At 48.8% G+C, this 6,000-nt stretch overlaps 1 protein-coding gene across 1 annotated transcript in view; it reads right to left on the reverse strand.

The window, feature by feature from the left end:
* upp2 (uridine phosphorylase 2) overlaps positions 1 to 2,925 on the reverse strand; it is a 60,732-nt gene extending 57,807 nt beyond the window's left edge. Inside the window, exon 1 of the mRNA XM_041201097.1 lies at positions 2,824 to 2,925. The gene's annotated coding sequence lies outside the window, so the exon portion shown is untranslated. The remainder of the gene's footprint in view (positions 1 to 2,823) is intronic.
* Positions 2,926 to 6,000: the final 3,075 nt, after the last annotated feature.

Genomic DNA, 6,000 nt, shown 5'->3' on the forward strand with positions numbered 1-6,000 from the left:
CAAAGGCAGCAGCAGAAACAGTTGAAACACTGAGGAGCAGCAACACCAACACCACACACCTTCTCTCCTCAGTACCAGGAAACCAACTGAATCCACAATTACCTCCACGAGATCGTTAAGAAAATGAACTGTTGATACTCTTTTTGAGTAAACCTGTTTCCATCTGTTTCAGATGAAGTTACATTGTTTCATAGTTTGCCATTGTGAGATTTGAACTCTTGATAATCTTTTAAATGAAAACCAAATCAACAAAATTGGGATAAATCAGGCACAGCCCCTAATTCAGGTCAGCTGTAAAACCAAGAACAAAGTTTTAAAGGAAACTTACAAACTTTAAATCAAAATGTGATTAAAGGGGTCAACAAAGCACCCCAGTCCCCGCGGTGCCCACCGAGCACGGAAGGCCTCGAGAGTGCCAGCAGACACCGCGTGCTCCTTCTCCAGGGACATCCGGCAGCGAACGTAGCCGCGGAAGAGGGACAAACAATCGGGCGGGACTCCCCCGTCGATCGCCCGCTGCCTGGACCTGTTAATGGCCAACTTGGCCAGGCCCAGGAGCAGGTTCACGAGGAGGTCCTCCTCCTTCCCGACCCCCTTCCGCACCGGGTGCCCATAGATCAGGAGCGTGGGGCTGAAGTGCAAACAAAACATCAATAAAAGGTTTTTCAAATAACTAAAAAGGGAGTGCAGCCTACAACACCCTATGTATACATGGTCCACGGACTCCACAAGACCGCAAAAAGGGCACGTGTCCTGAGAGTCCACGAACCAATGCATCCTCTTATTATAAGGGACTGCTGCATGCAACACCCTCCAACCCAGGTCTCCGATAGAAAGGGGGAGGACACCTCCGTAGAGGGCCTCCCATCGGGGGCTTCCGCCGCCGGACGGCAACAAGGCACGCCAGGGCGTGTCCGGTCGACGGACAAGGGCGAGAAAATGGAAGGTGTGCAGCAGCAGTCCGTACAAAAAGCTCCTCTTTGCCGTGCCAAAAGGCACAGAGGGCATGTCCCCGAGGCGGCTCATATTGCGGGGCACCAGCACCCGAGGGAGGGTTCGGGGCTTGGGGCCAATGTGGAATTCCGTCCGAACAGGGGAACGCTCAGACGGAAGACCACCGCGCACCTGGGCCGCCTCAAGACCCAAAATAACGTCGGGTCCGAGCACGACCGTTCTCAGGTCTTGGATGGCATCGGCTGCGACCTGGACACTCACAGACGCGCGTCGCGCCAACTCCTGCGGGAGCATCCAGCCCAGTCCTCCGCCACCCAGCACGTCCCCGATTCTGGTCACCCCTGCGGCCACAGCCCTCCTCTCCGCCAACCACTGAAAAGGACGGAGGGGCGGATTCCTGAGCAGCGGCTCTCTGACGATAGCCGCTACTCCTGACGGGGGAGAGCTGCGTTGCGAGGCGACCACTTTCCAGACTTTGATCAGGTCCTGGTAAAAGACGGGCAACGCCTGCAAGGAGCCACCGAGGCCCAGCTGTTCTATAAACAGGAGCTGCACGTCATAATTCAGGCCGTGCACCTGACGGAGGAAATACGTCATCAGGGCACACCATCTAGGAGGAGGCTCGACGTAGAGGTATCGCTGCAGGGTCTGAAGGCGGAAAGTCGCCACCTGTGTGCGTAGGCACACTAGCGCCTGACCACCCTCCCTAAGCGGGAGACTCAGAACCTCGGCAGCGACCCAGTGCAATCTTTTGTCCCAGAAGAAGTCGACTAACAATCTCTGGATTCTTGTGACAAAGTCCGGGGGAGGGGTCAAAGTGACCAGCCGATACCACAACATGGCGGCGATCAGCTGGTTTATGACCAGAACTCGACCTCGGTAAGATAGCACTCGGAGCAGTCCTGTCCAGCGCCGCAGGCGAGCGGTGACTTTCGTCTCCAGTTCCTGCCAGTTTGCCGGCCAGGATTCCTCAGCGGGGCAGAGATGGACCCCCAGGTAGAGGAGGCTGGTCCTGCTCCAGGTGAAAGGCCTGAGCTCCTCGGGTAGGGGATCCATCTGCCACTGACCGACCAGGAGTCCAGAACACTTACCCCAGTTGATCCTGGCAGAAGAAGCGGCAGAGTAGACCTCCTGGCACTCGCGCATCCTCCGCAGGTCAGCCGGGTCACAAAAATCAAATTCTAATCCTGTGAATGTATGTAACTCTTTCGAGTACAAACACGTTTCCATCTGTTCCTATTCAGATGAAGTTACATCGTTTCATAGTTTGCCATTGTGAGATTTGAACTCTTGATCTATGGGGTTACAAACCCAGTACCATAACCACTTGGCTATTTAGGCCAAGCCCATGACTCACTCCCACGTTGCATAATCTTTTAAGTGAAAACAATTAAACCAAATCAACTAAATTGGGATAAATCAGGCACAGCCCCTAATTCAGGTCAGTTGTAAAACCAAGAACAAAATTTAAAGGAACCTTACAAACTTTAAATCGAAATGTGATTAAAGGGGTCAACAAAACCTCCCAAGTTGCAAAGCTAGCTGAGCTTCTTGCTACAATAATTAGCACCAATTCAAGACAACAACTTTTAGCTGATTGACAGGATAACTGCAGCTGTCATGTATTTCCTGTTTAACCAGGCTACTTAACTAGCGTGCAGTTTGGAAGTTCTACGTTAGGTTCTGACTCTTAAATCTAAATTTAACCTTAAGAAAAACATACCAGATATTCCTATCTGAACCAAATTCCCGACTTCGCACTTGGTCTACATTGCACTCAGGCATCATCTCCTCTCCATATGCCCCTTTACTCCTGGTAGGAATGTGGTGCCCGGGGCCTGAATTCAGTGCCAGAAAACATTTACTGACCTCATTATTTTGGGAAAGGTGAGTGTCATACTATTTTCAGGTGGCATTCATCAGTCTCTGACTTCCTCAGCTTTCTCCTGTGGAGCACTCCTCTAACCAATGTATCTTGCCATTCCACACATTCTTTTCTTTCCAGGCACTTCCTCATATCTTCATTTCAACTGTTTCCTATATTAAAACAAGTGACTACATTTAACAAGTAATTAATTGGCTGTTAAGCACTTTGAGATATCCAGTGATCAGGAAAGGTGCTATACAAATGCAAGTTTTTCCTTTTTTTTCAACAGACAACATTCACATTCACTGTCAAAATATTTCCCTCTCACACTCATTCCTCATCATCACCCTCCACAAATGTTCCCATTCCATTCTCAACACAATTTCCCAAACTTATTGCTCTATTCTCTGCTTTCTCTCATTAGTGGAGAAGAGAGTGCACAACTCTAGATAAAGAATTGGAGCTATAACCATCCTGACTGCATTGGAGACAGACGCCCTGGAAATTGACAAGAGTGGCACACACACTAGGCATTGGTGATGGAGAGATGGGAGTGGACTAGAGACCTGTTCACACCATTAAATGATGTACTGTCACTTATGTTGAATCAACATCACCACAATCTAAAATGTCATGACACAATGCTGAGTTGGTACCCTTTCTTATTGTCAGCATGAACATGTGTTTGATCTTCTACAGGTCCTCAAAAATGACAGAGCAGCTGATGAGAAACCAGGCCAAGGATCCGCAGAAGAGAGCAAACACTCTAAGGATGTACTGTCACACGATTCTTATATACTCTCCACTAGTGCAGATGTGTACACCTTGTAGGTGCTGGTTGTCACATGGGGAGGAGCACATTACATGTGACCAGGAGTTGGTACTGGACACAGGAGCAGCATTAGAGAGTTCCCATCAGAAGGCGCAGAACACTTCAAGCTTTGCCCATGTTTATTTGGACATGGATGCTGAGCTTCACTTGTCATCCATGATAAAAGAACCTGTGGGGCCGCAATGGGAGATGTGTGTGTTTCTCTTATCATTTCTAGAGGCTGTGTGCGTGTGCACAAGAGAGATTGGAGGAGTCCGTCTCTACCATGGAGTGTCATGTCTCAGACATTTGTGCTCGTGTCCACCTCCAAGGAAAGAGTGGCCACCTGCATGGAGAAGCCTCTTCCATTTCTCATCCATTTCCCCCTCACCTCCTCAGTCAGGGCTGCACATGCTGCCTCCTGCCCAATGACTGAATCTGCTCTGGCACAGGTACGGGTGGGGCAGTCTTTAACCAGGGCCCTCACGGTCTCCAAAATCCAGGGGTCATCCATCACGGGCATCTCATCTATCAGAGCAGGGGAACAAACAGCCTGCCTCTAGCTTTGGTAAAGCCACAGGGTATGCACCACTTCGGAATAATAGGAAGAAAATGAGAAAGACTTATTAACTGCACAAGGGAATTCACCCGGGTACATATAACAATGTTAATGGTGTTATGATGATGTTTATTTCAATGAATGAAAGACTTTATACTCCTCATTCTTATGGCCTCTACTTTGTTGCATCCTCCATTCACCCTAACCAGCCTTCATGTGAATGGTATGATCAGGCTTTATGAAGAGGAAATGGTGTGATGGTTGGCTGGCTAACTGCTGAAATGAAGTTTGTCTTGGTGGGAAGGTGATGTGGACGCACAGAGTTTCTAATAGAATTCTCAAATGGCTTCATGAACAAAGATACTAGCTAAAAAGTGTTTTTATGGTCTGTCATGGGCTTCTCTGGCAGCCAGGTGCACAGCTGCTGGGACCATGGCCACATCTGATTCTTCCTCCTCTTCCTCTTTCTTCTCCTCCTTCTCCTTTTCCACTTCTTCTGGCTCAAGTGCTGGTCATTCTGCGCCTTCCTTTTGCAGTTACAATCCTCTCTGCAATGGGGTGTTATGAAGGGCACAGCAGACCACAACAATCATGGGAACCTTGATGAAACATACTGAGGGGCACCTCCAGGCCTGTACACGCAATTGAGCCACATCGGGAGCAGCTGTTAGCTTGTTCTATTATTGATCTTGTAGTGAAATGGCTCCTGTTGGATCTCTCCTCCATTGGTAAGGGTTCCTTACAGGAGTCAGCAGAAAGGTCTTCAGAAGGTAACCCTTAATTGTCTGTCAGGACCCAGCCACTGAAGTGGTGTGGAGGAGTGAAAATCTGTAGGATTTGTGACTGCTGCACAATTAATGAGTTGTGGCAGCTCCCTGGATATTTGACACAGACATGCATGGTGACTTTGCAGTGGTCACAAACTAAGTAGACATTGCCACATGTGTGGAATCAATGACTCTCTGCATCTGTGGGAATTCAGCCACTGCAGCAAAATCAACAGTCCTCTGTGTTTGACTCGTCTCATCCATGACAAAGTTCACATAATTGGCAGCCTTGGAAAACAAAGCCAACAGAGGGTACATAAGAGTCATCAGTGACTAATGAGCAATAGATTGAAATACCCTAGGCAGGTTACTAGCAGTTGGCTGGAAGAAGCCGGAGACAAGGAAATTCAGGGCTGTGATAATATTGATGGCCACACTGGCAATGTGCCCACCTAGTTGATTTGGAAGGAGATCTTGTTCTAGGAGGCTGCAGATGTCAGTAACGGCCTGCTGAGAAAGGCTGAGCCTCCTGAGGGGCTGTTGCTCTGTGATGTTGAGGAAACTGATCCTCTGCTGTGGATCTGTGCTGGGGGGTGTCATCTCCTTTGAGCTGTAGCCCCCAGTCTATCCCCCCTGTCATGTGGAGCAGCATGTGAACCTGGAGATGGCAGCTGCTCTTGGTTTTCTTGCTGCTGCTCCTGTTGGTGTGGCTGCTCCTGGTGCTCCTCACTAGATGTCTATAAGTTGCTCCAATGCTGCAGTGAAGACTGGCAGTGAGGAAGTTGAGATGAAGGTGAGTATGCCTTGTTGACCCTGGAGAGTTGCAGAAAGCATGGGAAACCTGTGAGCTAGCTGTTAAAACCATAAAGCCAGGTTAAATTTACAATTAATTGCCTCTTTATATATTTTAATTTTTAATTACTTAACTGACAGCTCCAATGGGGTTTCTCGTTTGCCTGCAAACCCGACCGGGTTGAATTGGAAGTGGGCAGGATGATGTCGAGTTCCCAACTCAATGCCGCTTTTTGGAAATTTAATCCCA

This window comes from Carcharodon carcharias, chromosome 12 (assembly GCF_017639515.1).
Source record: "Carcharodon carcharias isolate sCarCar2 chromosome 12, sCarCar2.pri, whole genome shotgun sequence".
In the NCBI taxonomy this organism is placed as follows: Eukaryota; Metazoa; Chordata; class Chondrichthyes; order Lamniformes; family Lamnidae; genus Carcharodon; species Carcharodon carcharias.